This window comes from Hyperolius riggenbachi, chromosome 2 (genome assembly GCF_040937935.1).
Source record: "Hyperolius riggenbachi isolate aHypRig1 chromosome 2, aHypRig1.pri, whole genome shotgun sequence".
Lineage (NCBI taxonomy): Eukaryota > Metazoa > Chordata > Amphibia > Anura > Hyperoliidae > Hyperolius > Hyperolius riggenbachi.
The window spans coordinates 438,618,161-438,639,676 of record NC_090647.1 but is presented as its reverse complement, the minus strand read 5'-3'; the positions used below and the strand labels follow the sequence as shown (position 1 = coordinate 438,639,676).

Sequence of the window (21,516 nt, the reverse complement as noted above, 5' to 3'; positions counted from 1 at the left end):
GGCCTTCTTGAAGATGTTGAAGGAGGGGGCTGCCCTAATGGATGGAGGTAGAGAGTACCAAAGTGTTGGAGCAGCTCTTGAGAAGTCCTGGAGGCGTGCATGGGACTGTGTGATGCAGGGGGCAATCAGGCGAAGTTCATTGGAGGAACGGAGTGAGCGGCTAGGTGTGTACCTCTGAGTAAGATCAGAAATGTAGGTTGGACAGGTTTTGTGGACAGATTTGTAAGTCAGACACAGTATCTTGAATCTGATTCTGGACTGGATAGGAAGCCAGTGGAGGGATTCACGGAGGGGAGTCGCCCTGGTGGAGCAATGGGAGGAGTGGATAATTCTGGCTGCCGCATTCATGATGGACTGCAGTGGGGCTATTCGGGTCATAGGGAGACCGGACAGAAGGGCATTACAGTAGTCGAGGCGGGAAATTATGAGGGCATGGATGAGGAGTTTGGTGGTGGCAGAGGTCAAGAAAGGGTGAATCTTACAGATGTTACAAAGGTGGAAGTTGCAGGACTTTGTGAGGTTTTGGATGTGGGGAGTGAAGGAGAGTTCGGAGTCCAGGGTGACACCCAGACAGCGGGTTCGAGAGGTAGGGCGAATGGTAGTTTGGTTAACAGTGGCATGCACATCTGGGAGGTTCAGGGATAGCCGGGGTGGGAAGATCATAAATTCCATTTTGTCTAGATTTAGTTACAGGAACCTAGCGGACATCCAGGAGGAGATGGCTGATAGGCAGGAGGACACCTTGTCCATGGTAGTGGTCGAGATGTCAGGGTTGTGGAGGTAGATTTGGGTGTCATCTGCATACAGATGATAGTTAAAACCCATGGAGGAGATAACCTTGCCAATGGAGGATGTGTATAGGGAGAACAGTAGGGGGCCAAGGACCGAGCCTTGGGGGACTCCCACCGAGAGCTGGTTGGGGGTGGACGAGGACTCATTGAAGTAGGTCGTGAAGGAGCGGTTGAAGAGGTAGGATAAAAACCAGGTCAGGGCGAGATCGTGAATGCCCATGGACTAGAGGGACTGGAGGAGTAGGGGATGATCTACTGGGTCAAAAGCTGCTGAAAGGTCAAGGAGGAGGAGAATGGAGTATTTACCTTCAGCTTTAGCTAAGGCAAGGTCATTGACCACTTTGGTGAGAGCAGTTTTGGTTGAGTGGGCAGGCCGAAATCCAGATTGCAGTGGGTCTAGCAGTGAGTTGGCATCGAGGTACTGGGTCAGGCGTTTGTGAACCAGACACTCAAGGAGTTTTCAGGCAAAGGGGAGGAGGGAGATAGGGCGGTAGTTGGAGGGTAGCGAGGGGTCCAGGGAGGGTTTCTTGAGCAGGGGCAATACTGTGGCCTGCTTGAAGTCTGAGGGGAAGGTGCCTGTAGATAGGGAGAGGTTAAACAGGGTAGTGAGGACTAGGGCCAAATCCGTGAAGTGAGGCTGAAGTAAATCAGAAGGGATAGGGTTAAGGGGGGAGGTAGTGGTATGGGAAGTCTGCAGTAGGTGCTTGACTTCCTCACTGGTAGTAGGAGTGAAGGTGGTGAGGGGAGGATAGGATGGAGGAGGAGTTGGTTGGGAGGGGGTGGGAGTTGAAGATTGAAGATTCGATATTTCCTGACGGATGGAGACTATTTTGTTGGTGAAGTGGGTGGCTAAATCTGTGGCAGAGAGGAAGGAAACAGAGGGTGGGGGGTGGGTTTAAACAGGGAGTTGAAAGGGGCAAAAAGATGCCGGGGATTGGAAGATTGTACTCCGATGAGCTTGGTAAAGTATTCCTGCTTCGCATGAGCAAGGGCAGTGTGGAACTGCAGCAGGTTAGTCTTGTACTGTAGGAAATCCTGGTTAAGTCGAGTTTTCCTCCATTTCCGTTCAGTGGAACGTGTTTTCCTCCGGAGGTTGCAAGTATTGGTAGTGCGCCAGGGCTGGGGGTTAGGGGGGCGGTTGCGGCGGGATATTGGTGGAGCAGCTTTCTCTAGGGCTGATGAGAGAGTTTGGCGATACTGAGCTGCGGCAAGATTAGGACAGGTTAGGGTGGGGAGAGTGGAGGAGAGGGCATGGAGGGGGTCAGCAAGGACGTTAGGGTTGAGCTTGCGTAGGTCACGCCATCGACCAGGTGGGTGGGCGGGTAGGTTGGAGGTGCCTTCCGTGAGGAGGTTGAAGGTGAGAAGGTGATGGTCTGAGGGTGGAAATGGTGCGATGTCGAGGTCTGCAATGGTTGCGGATTTAGTGAATATAAGGTCGCAGAGTTCATCGATGGGAATATTGAAATCCCCGAGCATACACTTTGAGAAAGCCTCGTGGGCGGGGTGAAACGCGTCAGTGGGCGGGGCTAGGCGGCCGCATGTGAGCGCTCACTACCCGGGACGCGGGGCTGCACCATCAACCTCTGTATGTGAGAAGTTATGAGACCGGAGCAGGAAGCGTGGGAAGTGATGCGACTATAGCATCGGGCGGCTGCTGTTAAAGGGACACTTAAGTCAAACAAAAAAAAATGAGTTTTACTCACCTCGGGCTTCCAATAGCCCCCTGCAGCTGTCCGGTGCCCTTCGCCGTCTCCCTCCGATCCTCCTGGCCCCGCCGGCAGCCACTTCCTGTTTCGGTGACAGGAGCTGACAGGCTGGGGACGCGAGTGATTCTTCGCGTTCCCAGACACATTAGCACCCTCTATGCTGCTATATGGTATATGATATATGCTATAGTAGCATAGATGGCGCTATTGTGGCCAGGAACGCGAAGAATCACTCGCGTCCCCAGCCTGTCAGCTCCTGTCACCGAAACAGGAAGTGGCTGCCGGCGGGGCCAGGAGGATCGGAGGGAGACGGCGAGGGCACCGGACAGCTGCAGGGGGCTATTGGAAGCCCTAGGTGAGTAAAACTCATTTTTTTTTGTTTGACTTAAGTGCCCCTTTAAGGAAAAGCCCTGAGCATAGCTCCCTCTGAAGATCGCAGAAACTGCAGGAAGGTCGTGAGTAACATATCAGCACATGGTAAACCATTGCACACGGAAGTATACAGTGCAATAGAGGATGTTGTAGATGCCGTACAGCTGTCTGAGAAGCAGTGGACTGTCATCTTTTGCTGGCCAGTATATGTCATTTGTATTCAGGAGTCTACTGACTTGTGAAAACATGGAGATGAGAAAGGAAAGTGATTGAAGTTGTCAATTGTGGCTATATCCCCATTGTTTGCAGGTTAGATAGGACATTATAAACCATAGGAAAGTGTGAAGAAAGGCGGAAAAGCCGCCGCAAGTGTTCAGGGTGAGGCGGCTGTTTCCGCGTCCAACATGGCGGCACAACGCGAAGAAACTGCCGCATGCCGCATAGGCAGAGCGGTGGAGTCTGCGCTGGATGCGGCGGTTTGTACGCATAGCGATACCTCTGACATGGTGGTTGGACGCGGGGAGTCCGATGCTTGCTTGGAGAGCGGTGCGGCGGCCCCCGCGCCCAAATCAGCTGATACTTTGCAAAACATGTCTGGTGTGGCTGGGACTGCTAGTCCACACAGGTTCAGAAGGATGTGCGCGCGCGCTGAGAGGCAGAGCTTATATGACAGCCAGAGAAGAGTCAGATGACCAAGCTGGTCAGCTGACATTTTTACCATCCTCCATTGGTCCAGCACTTAGGGGTGGCGCTGGAGAGCGCTGTGGTATATATACTGGGTGCTGGTCATTTCTCTGGTGTCTGGCGTTGCGATCACTACGTGGTAGCACTCAGACCTTGTCTGTATCTGTGTTCTAACATAGTTTCCAAAGGTGTTGACGATTAAGGAACTCACACCTTAGCGTCAGGAATATTGAACTGTATTATTTGTTATGACCTTCTGCCTGCCTGACTATCCCTCTGAACTCTGATTCTGTACCTTGCTATTTCTGATATCCTGTTGCCAAACTCTGCTCGTTCCTGGACTCTGTATCTGCCTCCTGATTCTGTACCTTGTTATTCTGATACTACGTTACCAAACCCTGCCTGCTCATTGGATTCCGTTTCAGTCTCCTGAATCTGTACCTTATCTGTCTGTGTGTTAACGACCTGGCTTGCCCGACCTCGAGAACTGACCTTACTGTTAAGAGGCAGTTCCCAGACCTGTTAGTGACACCCTCTCACTGGTGTCACTCACACTCTGTCCTTCCTACTCTCAGTCTAGCTCCTAGAGAGTCTAGGCCTACGGAAGGAACATACTTCTGTGCAGTACTCAAAGTATTGCTGTTGCACTTAACACTCACTTGTTATCTCAGGTGTCCAGAGGTTAGTAGATATATCTGATTATCGGTGATACTGCAGATCATCGATAATCGGGTATATTCTGTATTCTCGGTGATACTGCAGTTCACCGGTAATCAGACCCTCTCTGTGTTACACTGATCGTTACAGAAAGCCAAGGACTGGTCGGTTGAGGAAGAAAAAGTTTCATCTTCAAGCAACAGTGCACTGTTACTGGTGTGTGAATGAGAAGGCCTCGTGGTGTGCGCCGGGTGGAGGGCCCACACATGTCCAGACATGATTGGATATACCGGTTGATTTGCATAGGCTAACGCTGGGTGATCAACACGGTATTGTACCATCATGGGAACAGTGGGAAATTATCATTAGAGCTCACATGTTTCAGCATTGGTTTTAGAATTTTAGATGTAGTGTGAACCAAGTTTTGTATAATATTTTGCAGGCTGTGAAATATAAGTATTGAAGCACATGAAGGCACTCTGGTTGTTAGTTTGAGTGTTGAATATTGTGCGAGGTACCTGAGTGTCTCCCCATATGGGTGGTGCGTAATTGAACATGTGGCCGCCAATATTGTTTGGTAGTCAATATGATGGTGAGAAGGTCAGAGGAGAGGATGTGTGGGAGCTAGGAGGCAATGTTGTTGAGAAATTGTGGTGTGGAGCCCGGAGGGCGGTATAAGACCGCAACAATGGCTGGGAGGGAATTGTAGAGGCGGATAGTGTGGGCCTCAAATGATGTGAATTGTAGGGAGAGAGGTGGAGTAAGGACACGGAAGGTGCAGGATGGGGAGAGGAGCAGACCCACCCCTCTCCCAGTCCTGTTGTCTGGTCTGGGGGTGTGACTGAGGTGAAGCCCACCGTAGTAGAGAGTCAGAGGGGGTGAGCCATGTCTCAGTGAGTGCGAGGATCGTGAAGGATTTGGAGAGGAAGAGTTTGTGGACCGCTGGAAGTTTATTGCGGACGGATCTGGCATTCCAGAGACCACAGGGTAGGGGGAGCATGTGTTTTCTATCTATCTATCTATCTATCTATCTATCTATCTATCTATCTATCTATATATATATATATATATATATTGTAATTATAATTTTTTTAAACAGAATAAAGTGCAGAATGGGGGTAATGAAGATACAAAATATAATGGTAACAGTAGAGTGATGCAGACAAACTTAAAGGGGAACTGAAGTAAGAGTTATACGGAGGCTGCCATATTTATTTCCTTTTAATCAATACCAGTTGCCTGGCAGCCCTGTTGGTCTATTTCTCTGCAGTAGTATCTGAATAACACCAGAAACAAGCATGCAGCTAGTCTTGTCATGTCTGACTTTAAAGTCTGAAACACCTGATCTGCTGCATGCGTGTTCAGGGGCTATGGCTAATAGTATTAGAGGCAGAGGATCAGCAGGGCTGCCAGGCAACTGGTATTGCTTAAAAGGAAATAAACATGGCAGCCTCCATATACCTCTCTCTTCAGTTCCCCTTTAACAAACTAAGTATAAAAGATGCAATGCACATATGCAAAAAAGATCACAACACAACAGAGCTGAAAAGTCATATCGCGCAGTAGTGTTGCTACTGTAAACGCATTGCCTTGTAAATGCACTGCATGCTGTGAGTTATTCTGACAGAACATGCTGCATCGCAATCAATGTTATAGCATCAAAGGAATATCATTGTATTGTGTTGCGATGCAATGATCTTGTACGTTGCAATGCAACAGACACAGTGTGAAAGGAGTCTATGGACTCTTTCGCACAACAAAATAATGAACTGCAACCGCAAATGCAAATGTATTTTGCATTTTTCACTATGTTGGCCTCAATTGAAACGCAAGAAAAAAGCAACAGAACTATGATTGAATTTTTAGAAATTCGGAAAAGCATTCAGTATGAATGCATTACCACAATTCCGATTATAACTTTACTGTACTTGCGTTTGGAAAATCGCATGCCTTTTCAAAAACAAAACGGAAAGCAGCTAGTGTGAAAGGGCCCTGGCCATAAATGATACAATCAGTCATTCCTGCCACCCAATTTGATCAGATTAAAGGAATCAATTAATTTTTTTTAAATTAATCCAATCGATCTCATCAGATTGGTTAGCAAGAATTTGGCTGTAAATGTGCAGGACTGTTTCTATTACTGCGGCGGGAACGTTTGATTGGCCACAGGATTGCCTAGTTAATGGCCACCTTTAGTCCTTGAACTAAAGTTGTAGAATACTTTTTTCCACTAGTAACTGTTCATTGATGGTGTTCACACTCTTTAGACATGGTGCTATATATACACATTTTTTCCAGCTTTATGGACATCAACAACTCTTTTTCTGAGGTCCTCAGACACCTTATTTGTTTTAGCCATGATAAACATCCACAAATATGCCTACCATACAATTCTCTGTTAGATTATTCTGTTAGATTTACCTACAACATGGAAAAAAGCTATCTGGCAGGTACATCTAAGAGAAAATCTAACAGAAAATTGTATGGTGTGTACCTAGCATTACTTTACTGGATCCCCATTCTTTATAACACATGTCTCTTAAAGGTTACCTTAGCTGAACATTCATTTAAAAAAGGGGAAGCAGGCATGTTTAGTGGGTTCTCCACATGCCCACCGCTCCTCCTGTTCTCCTCTGTCCCTTTTCGGTACATCCTACCGACCCCCCGAACGTATTTCCTGATCCGGGTGGCTGTGCAGGCGCTGGCCGGCAACACACATCCTTGGTCGCGCACCCATGGCTGGGAGTGCTCTGCGCAGGTGCGCAACGTAGTTGTAACGTCACAACTACGTAGCACACCTGCACAGAGCACTCCTCGCATTGCGAACATGGACACGCATTGCCGGCCAGCCCCTGTGCAGTCAGCCGCTACCACCCTAATTAGGAATTAAGTTCAGGGGTCGGTAGGCTGTACCGGAGAGGGACGGAGGAGAATGGGGGGAGCGGTGGGCATGAGGAGAGTCCACTAAACATCCCTACCCCCCCCCCCCCCTCCCTATTTTATTTTAAACAAAAAAATAAGTTTATTGAAAACTTCAAGACAAGGCAATAACAAGTAATGCAATGTGTATGAAATCAATGGACTTTCTAGGAGTTCGGTACATTAAATAACAGCTTAGGTATACAGAAATGTAATGTTTCACATCAGAGTAATACGTTGAGGTGACCATGAAACAATTGTTAACTTTATTGAGGCATAGAGGACATAGGAGATAGAATAGTTATAAGGGGATCATCATCAGCAATTCTTCCACCTGTCCTAGACCAGGTGGAATTCTTTTGTGGCACGTCGGTGAGCACAAACTAGTTTCTTATAAGGTAAAGCTGTATCTACATGCTTAATCCAGTTGGCAAAGGTTGGTGGTGTGTGCGCAAGCCATCTACATGTCACTTTTTGTCTTCCCATGAAATGTCAGAAAGAAATGTTTTAGTAGGATAATCTATGCTTTTTGTCACGTATTACACCAAGGAGACATAGGATTGGGTCAGAGTTCATGGGAAAGTCCATTTTATTGAGTAAAAATGTAATTATCTGCTACCAAAAGTCAGCTATGGTGAGGCATTCCCAGAGAAGGTGGAAGAAGGAAGGGGGCAAGGCATTTATGGCATGCATCAGTGGATTAGGGAGTACATTTGACCAGTCTGTTAGGTGTCACAATGTCCTTAAGGAAAATTACATGTTTAGCTACCCAGAAGTGTGTGTCAGGAATCATCTTAAATTTTTTGGTAGATGTGGGTTATCCTATAATGGTGTGTGGCCTTCAAGCCCTTTGTCGCTATGTAATCGAATGACAGTGTTCTATATTTTAGCTGCTTGGTTTAAAATGGTGTTACTCCTCCTGGCTTAGGGGATGGTATGGTGTAGTGTGTCCAGAGCTATGTTTTCTACACAGGGATCACGCTGATAACCAAGTGACTCCACATTTGTGGAGGGTGGTACCGTGAACCAAGCTGCAATGTGTTGCAATTGTGCCAGTATGTAGTATTTATGGCTCCCCCCATGTTTATTATAATGTTGGGCTAAGGTATCCTTTAAGGCCAGTACACACTGTACACTTTTCACTACAGATCCTGTTTATGATTGAAAAAAATGATTAGATTGGGCAAAAAAAACAACAACTATACAGCCTACTGATTGCCAGGGATGGATCTCAAGCTCAAAATTGAACTTTCTTGATTGAAAGAAGATTGGGCAGCATGGAAATGAAAATAATGGCTATGGTTCCGTGTATATGTAATTTTGACAGTACAGGGCTGAGGCAGAGGCGAAAGAGACGCTCCAGCCTCTGGGCGCAGTGTAAAAGGGGGCACACAACTCACTCAGCTATCATTCTACTATTGTGTTTGAAGCAGAGAGAAGTAAGAAAAGGTGATACAATACAGTGACTGCAAGCCAGATAACTAGAGATTAAGGTGTTGGGGGCCCCAGGACACCTCTTAGTCTAATAGTAATCAGTGTGTGACGGCTGGGGTGGGAGGGATGGAGGGGTGCACTTAGGTGGCTCAGCCTTGGGTGCTGGAGGACCTTGTCCCGGCTCTGCATGGTTTGATCGATGTTCAAGTGGAAAAATGATCAAAAATTGCTTTCTTCTACATCCAATCGATGGCAGATCTGAATAATGATAGGATCATTTGCTCGAATAGGATCTAAAGTGAAAACTGCATGGTGTGTACCAGACGGCTTAACACTTAGGCCCGGTGCACATCAAAACCCGCTAGCACATCTGCAAAATGCTAGCAGATTTTTAAACGCTTTTTTTTATTTTTATGAAGCATTTTGCTAGCGGTTTGCGGATTGCTGCTGCGGCTTTCAGTGTACCATATTTTATATATTGTTACAGTAAAGCTGTTACTGAACAGTTTCTGTAACAAAACCGCCTGGCAAACCGCTCTGATCTGCCGTTTTTCCAAGCGGTTTGCGGTTTTCCTATACTTAACATTGAGGCAGAAACGCCTCCGCAATCCAAAAAATGCCTCACCCTGGGAGGATTCGTTTCTGCAAAATGCCTCCCGCTCTGGTGTGACCCACCGCATTGAAATACATTACCCTAGCGTATCCGCAGCCGCAAGCGGCTGCAAAAACACCTGAAACCCGCTCAGTGTGCCCCAGCCCTTAGACTGCCGCGGACATCTGTAGGTGTTGTGTTTTCACATCCATATGCAACAGACGTCTAAAGGCATTTTAGTACAAAACTACTGCTGCAGCGGACATCTATAGGCATTTTTATGTTTCCATATTCTTACCTACAAAGTTTTACTTCAGTACCAACTTTGTACTACATAGAGATGGTAAAATTAGCCAATCAAAATTGGATGTTTGCACTAGGCTATTTTCCCTGGTTTAGATGAAGAGTTTGTGCTATGGCTTATTCAATCACATTTGTACAATATTCCTTTCTTTTCTGTATGGCTGTTTTTTTTAATTGAACTAATAAGACTACGTCCATGCTAATAAAAAAATAAATAACACAATTATAATAACATGGAGGTAGACAGTACAGCGCCAGATCACCATCAGTGTGTGCCATGCCATCTTCTCCAAACGAGATGCCATGCCAATGATCAAATACAGTGGGCGTGCCAAATGCTAGCAACGCCTGCTTCTTGTCAACCACGAGCATCCAGCGACGCCTCCACAGCCGGTTGTCCGGGAGACAAAAAAATCCCCACCCCTAAATTCTTCCTGCCTATCCCGACCCTCTGCATTCCACACCTGCAGCGTTTCCCTTCCCTTCAGTATCCGCCCATCCCCCAGTTCTATTGGTCTGCGTGGATGTCAGTCATGTGTCTATACGCTTTCCGCCACTACAATGGCTGAGCTCTTCTTGGCTTGCGGAGGAGACGCCGCTTTGCAGGAAGAGTGGGCTGGTGTTGGCGCAGAGGGGCGTGCTTGATTGGCGTGCTTGAGGCGTGGCTAGGAGGACGAGGCGTGGCCTGATATTTTCTTCTTCTACTAGCTGGGGATATTGAGTAGATCCCCGAAAGGAAAACAGCGACAGAGGAACGGAGAGGAGAGGGAGCTGCGGAGAGACAGGAGGTGAGTGACTGGCACTGGGAGCCGGGCTCTCCCGGAGATTGCCGAGAATCCCTCTGCCGTTCCTGTGCATCTTCTGCCACCTTCACAGGCTGGACGCCCCCTCACTAGCAGCATCTGCTATAGGACACCTGACAGCCCCCCCTCCTTCCTGCTGCTGGGGGCACCCCTCATACCCGGGCATCACTGGCACTAATCAGCATCCTGCCAGTCCCATCAGTGTCATCTCTGTGTTATTTCTGGATGCCCTTCTGCTTCATCAGCCGCAGCCCACCCTGGCATAGCTCATCCTGGCCTGATCCTGCATGATCTCACAGGCAATCCCTAGCTGCCTCTTCCTCCACTAAATGGCACATATATAGGATGTATTTACATGTATCCTGCTGGCTGCCACTTACCATTCTGGCTGTTGCTGGAGAAATGCCCTATTTTCCAGTATGGAGTAAATGCAGCTCCTCTCTGGTGGGCAGAGTGAGTAATGCTGGGATGGTATCTTTGCAGTGAGCACCTATTGTTATGCATGTATTGGGTGGGAAGCATTGACTCCTTATGTCCTAACTATTTTTAACATGCCTTTATCTATATTGGCTTCTGAGCGCTGTTTTCATGTTCAGTTGTGTTTGAGTTACTGAACCTGGATGAGATCAATGTATCCTCTCAGATGAATGGTTACAAAGCTTCATTACAGTTCTGCTATTTTTTTTTTCTTCAAGCTATTTCTTATATTCCTGGTGAACCCTGTGGACCTGTGCCATTTTAGCATTCCGGTCATATTTTCTGCAGTTCTCTTTCACCATTAGATTGACAACACCTATACAATTTACATGATTGCATGAATATTCTTGACAGACGTTTGAAGCGAACTTAAAGGTGCGCCAGAAAAATTAAATTACTATGCATGAAAAAGGTACTGAAATAGGTGACTCCAGAGTTAAGTCCCCCCCCCCCCCCCCCCAAAAAAAAAATGATTTTCAATTCACACAAAGTGCTCCTAGTCTTCCCCAATTAAATAAACAAATCTGAGTACTGGCAGCATAATTGTGGCACTCTAAGCCCACCAACTTGCAGGGCACCTGCTCCAGTGTATAAGTAGGCAGGTCACATGGGGTGGCGGAGGAGTGTTCAAATCGGACGTCAGAGAAAGTATGTGCATCAGATCTTTGGGGTGCCATCTGGGCATACTGTTGCCCAATTTTGCAGTTGGTCACTGCAGTTACCTGTCATGTGCTACATGCAAAAAATCTTACATTTTGTGAATTCTTTTCCTTCCTTTTTTTTCTGCTTTAATACTTTAATATGGTAAGTTAAAGAAAGCATGACAGTAAACCATAGAAATGAATTAAACTTAATCTTCTTGCTTTACATTTTCGGTTCTACATGTAAAATATATGTGTATGTGCTGTGTGAACTCACACTGCCCAGACAGTTCTGACATGGATTCCACTAGTCCTCTGAAGGCATCCTGTGGGATCTGGAACCAGAACTTTTAGCAGCAGATCCTTGAAGTCTTGTAATGCTAGGTACCCATGATGCCTTTCTTTGGTCCATTTTCCCTTCAATTGATTTGTGATTTGTTTTTCCACTAGGTTTCCCGCTTGATTCTCTTATCTTTTCTTATCAATTTCCATTCACTTCTATGAGAAATCGAGCAGTAAAACGATCAAAGTATTATCGGACATGTCGGAAATTATCGAACGCAAAAAACGTATTGTGTGTACTTAACATAAGTTGGAAGGTGGCTCCTGTCTGGATTGGATTTTGTTTATCCAGTACATCCCACAGGTGGTTATTCTGATAACAATCTGGGGAATTCCAAAGTAAAGACAATTCATTAGGTCTGACCACCTTCTTCCTCTGCCCAATGGTCCAGTTCTGATCCCCATAGTAGATGCCTTTGATGGTGGAGAGGGGTCAGTATGGGACTTGCAAAAGGGTTCCACTGTAATTTGGGTACTGGGAATGGCTGCTAGTAGAATATGGGTATATTACCGATTATTCTACTATTGGGCTCTAGCTAATTCCAGTAGTAAAATATCAGTAATTTTTACTGATGTTTCACTTCTCTATTAAACCCTCCCTCTAATGATGCCTAACCCTAACTGACACCCTGCCCAGGGAGCTCTGCCGATATAAGTGCCACCTTAGCTGCTAAATTCACTCTCCACCGATATCCACACTGCCTAATTACGATAATTATCGGTTGTCATTGGTGTTCAAATTACCCCATGGGCGCAGGCGTAACCGCAATTACCATTGTGGTCTAAACTGTGCCCATTTTACTAGGCAGCCGCCACATCCAGTATGTGCTTTGATATCTTTGTCATGACCAGAAGAGATATGCAAAAAATGTGACTTTCAATACATTTTCACTGTACAAGAACTATCATTTGCATGGGTCACACCATAACTTTTTACAGAGCTAATCATATTTAGAAAGATAATAATTGTCAGGTAATCAATCAGTTATTAGCTTTCTAAATCTGCATAAAATTCTGCTTCAGTCTTTGATAACTATGGGTATTGCAGAGCAATAAAACCTGGCAAGCGGAAATTTCAGGTCACATATTACAAGCTAAGGTTTCATCAGTTGTTACTATAGCACCTTTTCTGTTGGATTGGACCAGATGGGCTAGCCTCCCTACATCATGCATCAATGTATCTTTGGTGACTGACCCTCTGCTGGTTTCATTTTGTCCTTCCGTGGACCACTTTTGGTAGCTATTAATCAGAGCACACCGGGAACACCTGAAATCATCTGCTGTTTTTGGAGATGCTCTGATGAGTTATCTAGCTATTACAATATGGTCCGATGGGCAGAACCATACATTATGCCCCTTTTTGCCCATTTGAACACACCATCTTAAAGTATGGTACTCCCTTATGTATATGATTCCTTGACAGTTGCCATTATACCAATATACCTGGCGTTGTTTACCACGGTTTGTTTTGTAGTACAGATTAGAAGATGCAAGTTGAGATCTGATTGGTTGTTCTGTTTTATTTCTGATTATTTGCTGTCCCATCTTCATATTTTCTGAGGATTGAGTTGATGACATGCCTTTTATAATGCACATAATGTACTACATTGCGTATTTTTCTTTTTTTTTATTGTTTTGCATTACTGTTTTTTTATGTAGGCAGGCGATATGCAGCTCTGACATCATCATTGTCTTTGTGCTACTCTGCATAAACCTACACATGTGTCTCATCTACTGTTCCAGTATAATGAATGCAAGTGAAAACAGTGCAGCATCAATCAATACAACAAGTGTTATTTCTGCTGTGACACATGAATGGCTAACAAGGCTGCTAAAATAGCTTTGTAGACTTCTATAATTTTTTTTCTTTAATAAAAAAAGACCAGAGTGTGTATTAAGTTTATATGGTTTTAATATTTTTCTTTTTATTGCATGCAAAACTGTCTTGAATTCATTTGACTTAGTGTACAGAAAACAGTTTTACATTTCTTTTCAATATTAAGGTGAGATTTTGGTGCGGTTTTCATATATCAGTCATGCTATAATAGACATGTGCCATGGATAATCTTAACAATGCTCTGTCGGGCTGATGTCACTCCCAATATGCATATGGTATCCTTCTACTGATCTTGGGGTCTCCCCTTGCCACTCATGCAGTTCTCACATTCCAACTTGTCTGAAAAAAAGGTCGCAATAGCAGCATAGGGGGCGATATACAGGCTGGGAACGCGAACAATCACTCGCGTTCCCATGCCTGTCGGCCGGTGACGGCCAAACCGGAAGTGCTCGCCGGCGGGTCCTGGAGCGTCAGAGCGGGGCTGCGAGGGCACCGATCGGCTGCTGGGGGCTGAGGGAAGCCCCAGGTGAGTAAATCTCATTTTTTACCTTTGACTTAAGTTTTCCTTTAATATACTTTTGGCACTTTTTCACTTGTAGAGTGCTGAAAAGTTATTTCAAATAGGAGATGAAAAATTATCTCCTAGGAGAAAAATGTACAGTAATTGCATATGGGCCTTGGTGTTTTATAGTTATAGTCTTGTCATGAGTTGCAGTCCCTTGTTCTCTCCTTTCTTAGGCCTGGTGCACACCAAAACTCGCTAGCAGATCCGCAAAATGTTAGCAGATTTCGAAACGCTTTTTCTTTTTCTGTAGCGTTTCACCTAGCATTTTGCGTTTTTGGTGTAGTAGATTTCAGATATTGTTACAGTAAAGCTGTTACTGAACAGCTTCTGTAACAAAACCGCCTGCAAAACCGCTCTGAACTGCAGTTTTTCAGAGCGGTTTGCGTTTTTCCTATACTTAACATTGAGGCAGAAACGCATCCACAATCCAAAAAATGCCTCACCCCGGGAGTATGCGTTTCTGCAAGACGCCTTCCGCTCTGGTGTGAACCACCCCATTGAGATACATTGACCAAGCGTATCCGCAGCCGCAAGCGGCTGCAGAAACGCTGAAAAAGCCGCTCGGTGTGCACCAGCCCTCACTCTCCTCTCCTCATATCTCCTGTCAGTGCCGTAACTTCACATGACCGCCAACAGTGAGAGATGGATGTGAGGTAGAAGGCAGAAGAGGAATTACAACATGCCCGCAGATAACTATCAAATAAGCACATTTACAGAAGGGGCTGTTGGTGGTCACGTTTGTCATACAACTTCTGGCAAGTGGTCCACCTAGCCGTGCAGGGTCCCTCTGAACATAGCTGACAAGAAATTGGCTGTGCTCCTCCATGTATGAGTGGTTGTGCTTGAGCGGTAACACAAAGCTGCTTGTGAATGAGCGGCTTTTTGCTACTGCGCAAATAGGGTCCCAACCAGCAGTGAAGGGGTTAAGAAGGCCATGGGAAGCCTCTGGAGCATCCTGGGCGCCTGGGTGCCATTATTTCCCCAAATACCATATTTAGAGAACATGTTATACATTATTTGTTGCCTGATCTTGCCCTAGGCTGGGCTCCAGTATGCCTGTACACCCTTCTGAGGGGCCACATGCATCCATACAGATCTAACATTTGGTAAGAGTGGTGTAATGATGAGAACACATAAAGGAGATACTCAGGGAGCTAGACCTAGTGAAATAGAAGAAAGACAAAGAGCCTGAGTTGATAACCATTAGTCGTACAGCCTCAAATAATTATCCGCCTCGACAGCCAAATATCCTTGTCCTAATCCTTTTATATGATTCGAGGGTGGGCTTGTTACACTGCCAAAAAATAAAGCAATACTAAAACAAAGAGGAAATATGGGCACAAGTCACAGCCGGTATAAAACAGAGAAAGGCCCGGTGCACACCAAAACCCGCTAGCAGATCCGCAAAATGCTAGCAGATTTTGAATCATTTTTTCTTATTTTTCTGTAGCGTTTCACCTAGCATTTTGCGGATTTGGGAAGCGGTTTTGGTGTAGTAGTTTCAATATATTGTTACAGTAAAGCGGTTACTGAACAGCTTCTGTAACAAAAACGCCTGCAAAACCGCTCTGAACTGCCGTTTTTCAGAGCGGTTTGCGTTTTTTCCTATACTTTACATTGGAGGCAGAAACGCCTCCGCAATCCAAAAAATGCCTCCCGCTCTGGTGTGAACCACCCCATTAAGCTGCAAAAACGCCAAAAAACCCGCTCGGTGTGCACCAGCCCAAAAAGTCCTTTATTAACTTGTGAATTGTGGTGGAAGAAACCCTCTATACTGTGCAATACATCAAGCTAAACACATTGGTTACAAATCACAAAGCATTACTGCATTCAGTAAAGCAGAAGAAAAATGATTTTTACCAAACGTTTTGTGAAAAATGTTAATTTCCTAAAGCTAATAACGCATGGAAAACAAAAATTACTCCCTAGTGAGGTAAATTACCGATTTACACGGCAAATACCTCAATAAACGTAAATTCACAAAAAATAAAACGTGCAGTAAAACAAGTGAATATTTACCGTATTTTTTGCCATATAAGACGCACTTTTTCTCCCCCAAAAATGGGGAGAAAAGGTCCATGCGTCATATACGGCAAAGGCAGGGAATCCCCAACTTATGACGGCCAGCCGATACAAACCACGACCTGCGGCACGTCGGGAATTTCCTGCCTGCGTGTGTATACCGTGCCTCTGCCCTCTCCCATAGCTGCTCTAAGTGTCCTACGCCTGTTCCACCACAAAGGTATAATATGCCCGCTCCCGCCGTGTGCCTTATCTCCCTCCCCATGTGGCTGCTGCCCCCCCCCCCGGGTGTTAATCTGTAGCAGATTTACCTCTCCGCCATGCCCGTTCGGATTGGAGACCTGCTTCACAGCTGCGCAGCTTGCTCTAGTGATCAGCATGTGATAATGACGCAACCATCACATGCCGATCACTAGGGGGAGCAGTGTGGCTGTGAAGCAGGTCTCCAATCCTAACGGGCATGGCGGAGAGGTAAGCCCGCTACAGATTAACACCCGGGGGGGGGGGGGGGGGGGCAGCAACCGCAAGGGAGAGGAAGATAAGGCACATGGCGGGATCAGGCATCTAATACACTAGCGGGGGACAGGCGTTGGACACTTAAGGTTAATAATAGGTACATACAGTATGTCTCTAATTTCACAATATCATTCTGTAGCAATTAAAAAATAGTTAATAAGATACTAATGGTTTTAGCGGATACAGAATTAATTTTTTTTTATTTTTTTTTGGGGGGGGGGGGGGGGGTGACGTGCGCTTTACTCGTCAGTATGGTAATAAAAAAAATGCTGTCTGTATCACATCTTTCATCTATTTTCTTTGCACTGCAATAAGCCATCATATACCGAATGAAATACCACATGATTCCTTAAAATACCAAATAACTTACTGCAAGAGATAAAAAATCTTAGCGAAATTGTCGTGCAGTTTTTCAGTAAATTATTAAAATATTACTGCTTGTGTGGAAATCTAAGGGAGTTTGGTATAAAAAAAGTCTAATACGCTGAATGTGGTATTTTACCTACCCTTTATTTTTTACCGAACATGTCTTAGTAAATTTAAGCCATTGGCCTCAATTCACTAAGCATTACCGCAATCGGTAATGCTGAAAACAGCTGATTTTACTGATCACCTCCCTAAATTGCAATTCATTAAAACTATTACCGCACAGAAAATTAAAATTACCGACTAGTGAGGTAAATTACTGACTTGTATTGTAAATATGTTAAGAAATTGCAATTAACAAATATTTACGCATTCGATAAATTAAGCAAAAGTATTCTGTATTTTTCTCCAGTTCTGACTAACCAATAACTTGCTCACTCCATGCAGTAGTATTGTCAGACAGCCAATAGGGAGAGCCAGGTAGCCGGTAGGGAGATCCACACAGCCCTGCTTCTCACACTGATTTGGTCCGACACCATGGAAGGCGGGACTTCACTCTGGCAATGCAGGGGAAGGCATTTGACAGAGGCCTGCTTGCTGAAACATTCTGCTGTTAGTGGCTATGTTACCATTAATAAAATAAGCTACAGTATGACCGCAATTCAGGTGGAGACTCAACCATTTTAAGAGGTTTTCTGCATCCCTCTTGATGTGAAATTCTGTGTACTCTAATACCGAAGCGATTCCCCGGGTGGCTTCAGCACATCTAAAGGGATGATGGGGATGCACTGGACAGAAAATCTCAACTCATTTGTGCAGCTCCCTGCCTCGCCGCTTCCCTGCTCCACAAGTGACACTTACCGAACAGTGCTTAGTGAATGAGGCATGTTTTGTAAATTAACAAACTTCTACCTTCACGAAATCTTTCGTGAATTTGGAGAAAAAGTACCAAATGCTGTATTTTACCGACCCAAATGATTTTACCGAGCTGCCCTTATTGAATTAAGGCCATTCAGTGCGTCACCGATCAACCTCATGCATGCCGCACACACAAATCATTCTAACTATGATCAACTTATATCAAAACTTATATCAAATCAGGTAGTGGAGAAGAATAGAGGAATAGCAAAGTACTACCACAATAAAAGGGGAAGATTCGATTGCTGCTATCGCCTGACATCAAACATCTAGCATAGATAGACAAACGATATTTACTTAGGACATATCTTCATTCAGGAAAACAATATCACTTTTCTTCTGTTTTTTGTTGTTCTTGTTTTTAATTTTTTTTTTTTTTGAAAATATAGTTTATTGAACTTTTCAAATATATTTAACATACAAAACATTACATCACCCAAGTACCTCCCACCCCCCTTCCCACACAGTCTTCCCACCGTCCCCCCAGATCGACCCTTCTCCCTCCACCCCACGTTGTATCCATAATAAATATGGAATATCTCCAATTAGCACTTGAGAAACTTATGACTGAATCAAATATCAATTACAAAAGTTTTTAACCATTTTTTTCCACACCTTATAACATATTTTTTAACAGAACCACAATTTTCATATACATTTTTATACATCGATAAATCAAGATTTACAGAAGATTGAAATTCTGCAATAGAGGGCGCTTCTGGTCTCTTCCATGCAAGAGCAATTGCTCACCTAGCATAGAAAAGCAGGAGCTTAGTAAGAAAAAAAATTTTGTCACTAAAAGTGGTATCCCCAAAGTGGTTGAGTAACATAGCGACAGCTGTGAAAGGGATCTGCGGACCAATGTCCTCTGTTAACAGATCATGCACCTGTGACCAGAACTGCTTAATCCACCTACATTCCCAGAAGATATGGAAGAATCCTGCTCCCTCTGCCTTACATCTCCAGCATGCGTCCTCAACATTAAGCCCCATTCAGGAGAGTCTTCGGGGAGTGTAATATACCCTATACAAGTATTTTTATGCACTTAATTTGTGTTTAATGTAAAGAGAGGGAAACCGAGACCTTGATATGGTGTTGTATGTTAATGTAATGGTATCTGGTGATAAAGAAGGTGATTATACTCACAAAGGTAGGTCGCCACCAAGGCAACCACTGGGCGAGCAGGCGGGGAGAATTATAACCTGACCCCGCTCAGGTCTAAGAAGTCACTCTCTGTAGATAGGAAAAAGTGGGGATACACCCCTCCATCAAGGGTGGATTAAATTATTTTGTAGCAGGATAACAGAGGCGCCAGGTAGAGTAAAATTAACTAAAATCGTTAAAAAGGGCGAAGTGGGTGGACTCACCTCCCTTCTGGAAGAAATGGCCGGACAACGAGCAAGTTACTTGCAGTTTAAAGTAACATTTAATAATAACTCCAAAAGTGCAATGCGTTTCACGGGTAACAGTCCCGCTTCTTCAGGCAAACGATTTTTGGAGGGTACACTGTCTGGTCAAGAGCTGGGTATAGCGCCAGACAGACGTTGTCCGGCCATTTCTTCCAGAAGGGAGGTGAGTCCACTCACTTCGCCCTTTTTAACGATTTTAATTAATTTTACTCTACCTGGCGCCTCTGTTATCCTGCTACAAATTAATTTGTGTTTAGCTGCTATTGGAATTGTAAGAAAGTCTACTACTATTCCTTCCCAGTCTTTGAGGGACAGATCTGGAAAGTCTATTGTCCATGCTGCTAGGGCTCTATTGGGCATTTTGGAAGGGTGTGAAATGAAAATACCGTATAGTTTTTTTTTTTTTTTTGAAAATTATTTTTAATTGTTTTTTAACAAAAGAAACATTCAGACTCAGACACCTCTCTTTGCGCGCAGGCAGGAGGGCGTCTGTACAGACATATACTACACAACAAAGATAAGGACCATCACCACCCCCAACACCCCACCCCTGCCCGCCGGAAAATACCGTATAGTTGAGATACAATCCCAGTTAGACCAGAGTGCATCACTGTTTTTTCCATTTCGCTGGAATACAATTGTATTGGTAGGTGATAAAATTGTGTCTCAAACGCATGCCGGAGCTGCAGGTACCTAAAAAACATAGAATTGGGAAGAGAAAATTGGGCTTTTAATACATTAAATGGCAAGAGTCCCTGTTCTCCCACAATATCTCTGTTTTTCATTGTTTACCCTTAATCTTAATGGTCACAAATACTTCCTGGCAGTTGCAGATATTACTGTGTTGTACAGGCAGTAGTTTGCAGTTATGAATTTCCACTCTTCCAACCGCCAGATGAATTGACCAGCCATCCATGCAGCAGTGAGTGGCCCCACCCTAGTCCCACAATCTACCCACTCTGCATGATGCTCAACTGGCGAGGAAGAGCGCTGAAGTTTGAGCAAGAACACACTTTCTGCTAAGGCTTCACCCACCTTTAAATCACATTGCTTCATCAGGGGAGGGTGTTACATCACCTTAACCTCCTTTGTGGTAACCACGAGCTACACTCGGGGTGGAAAACTGCAGCTCAGAGCTGTAACCCCGAGCTACACTCGTGGTAGCCGCCGGGAGGTCCATGCAGAGCATTGCGTGCAGCGGGCGTTCTCACTGGCCTCGTGGGCGATCCAGACGCTGGCGGCCATTCCTCTTCCTCTACATGGAGGCTCTGCATACCCCTGGTGAGATCGTAGACTGTCGTCATGGCGACAGCCAGCAATCTCACTATAGGGTTACAGCGCCACCTGGAGGACGGAGGGAGAACTGCAGCGCTGGATCAGTGCAGTTGCTGCTCCAGGCTTTCTGGTGGTATGATTTTTTTTTTCTTGCTTTTAGGGTTTAAAGCACATGAAACAATTGTACCGCTTTTAGACCCTAAAATCATGAAGGAATCATACCGCCAGGGAGGTTAAAGCAGTTTAGAAAACTTCCTATTTTTGGACTGTAAGGCTGCTGACATGGAAAAATGCAGGTGTTAAAAATGATTAAGGCCTCTTTTCCAAGGACTGTTGAACTGTGTGCTCAGCAAGAAGTTGCCAGGCAGCAGCAAGCAGTTGTGAGGGTTTGTGAGGCATTTCAATCCCCATCAACAGTCCATGGAAAAGATGCCTAACAGTGAGGACCCTATTCACACTGGGATGATTTCTGGGCATTTACCACCGATTGCTGAATAGCTGGCGATTGCTTTCAAAAGCGCTAGTGGAAATTTTTGCCTAATTTTCTTGATTTAGCATGTAATCTTGATTTTAGGGGAAATTGCATTAATTGAATTCACTAACGTCATTGGAACACCTTTTAGGATAGATGCGTATATGTGAAAATTTAAGGGCATGCATGTGAAAAATAATTTTCACAAACTGCATTAGCGTCAGTGGGCATGAAAAAACACATTTTTGCAAAGCTGAATATATGTATGAAAAATTAAGTGCATGCATGTTGTAGGGGACATCAAGGCTGGGTCCTGGATGGGAGATATGTTTCCCCGTTATTTGGGCTGTGGTCCCTTTAAAGCTGCATGTGTACCTGGGAAGGAGTCCAGGGTACTTAGGCCTCTTTTCCAAGG

At 44.9% G+C, this 21,516-nt stretch overlaps 1 protein-coding gene across 5 annotated transcripts in view; it reads left to right on the top strand.

The window, feature by feature from the left end:
* Positions 1–9,907: 9,907 nt before the first annotated feature.
* Positions 9,908–21,516, top strand: part of CDKL5 (cyclin dependent kinase like 5) — a 494,542-nt gene continuing 482,933 nt past the window's right edge. For 4 of the 5 annotated variants that reach the window (XM_068269974.1, XM_068269970.1, XM_068269972.1 and 1 more), the window contains exon 1: positions 9,909–10,246. The gene's annotated coding sequence lies outside the window, so the exon portion shown is untranslated. Of the gene's footprint in view, positions 10,247–21,516 lie in introns of all 5 variants that reach the window. The other variant, XM_068269971.1, reaches the window with a different exon arrangement.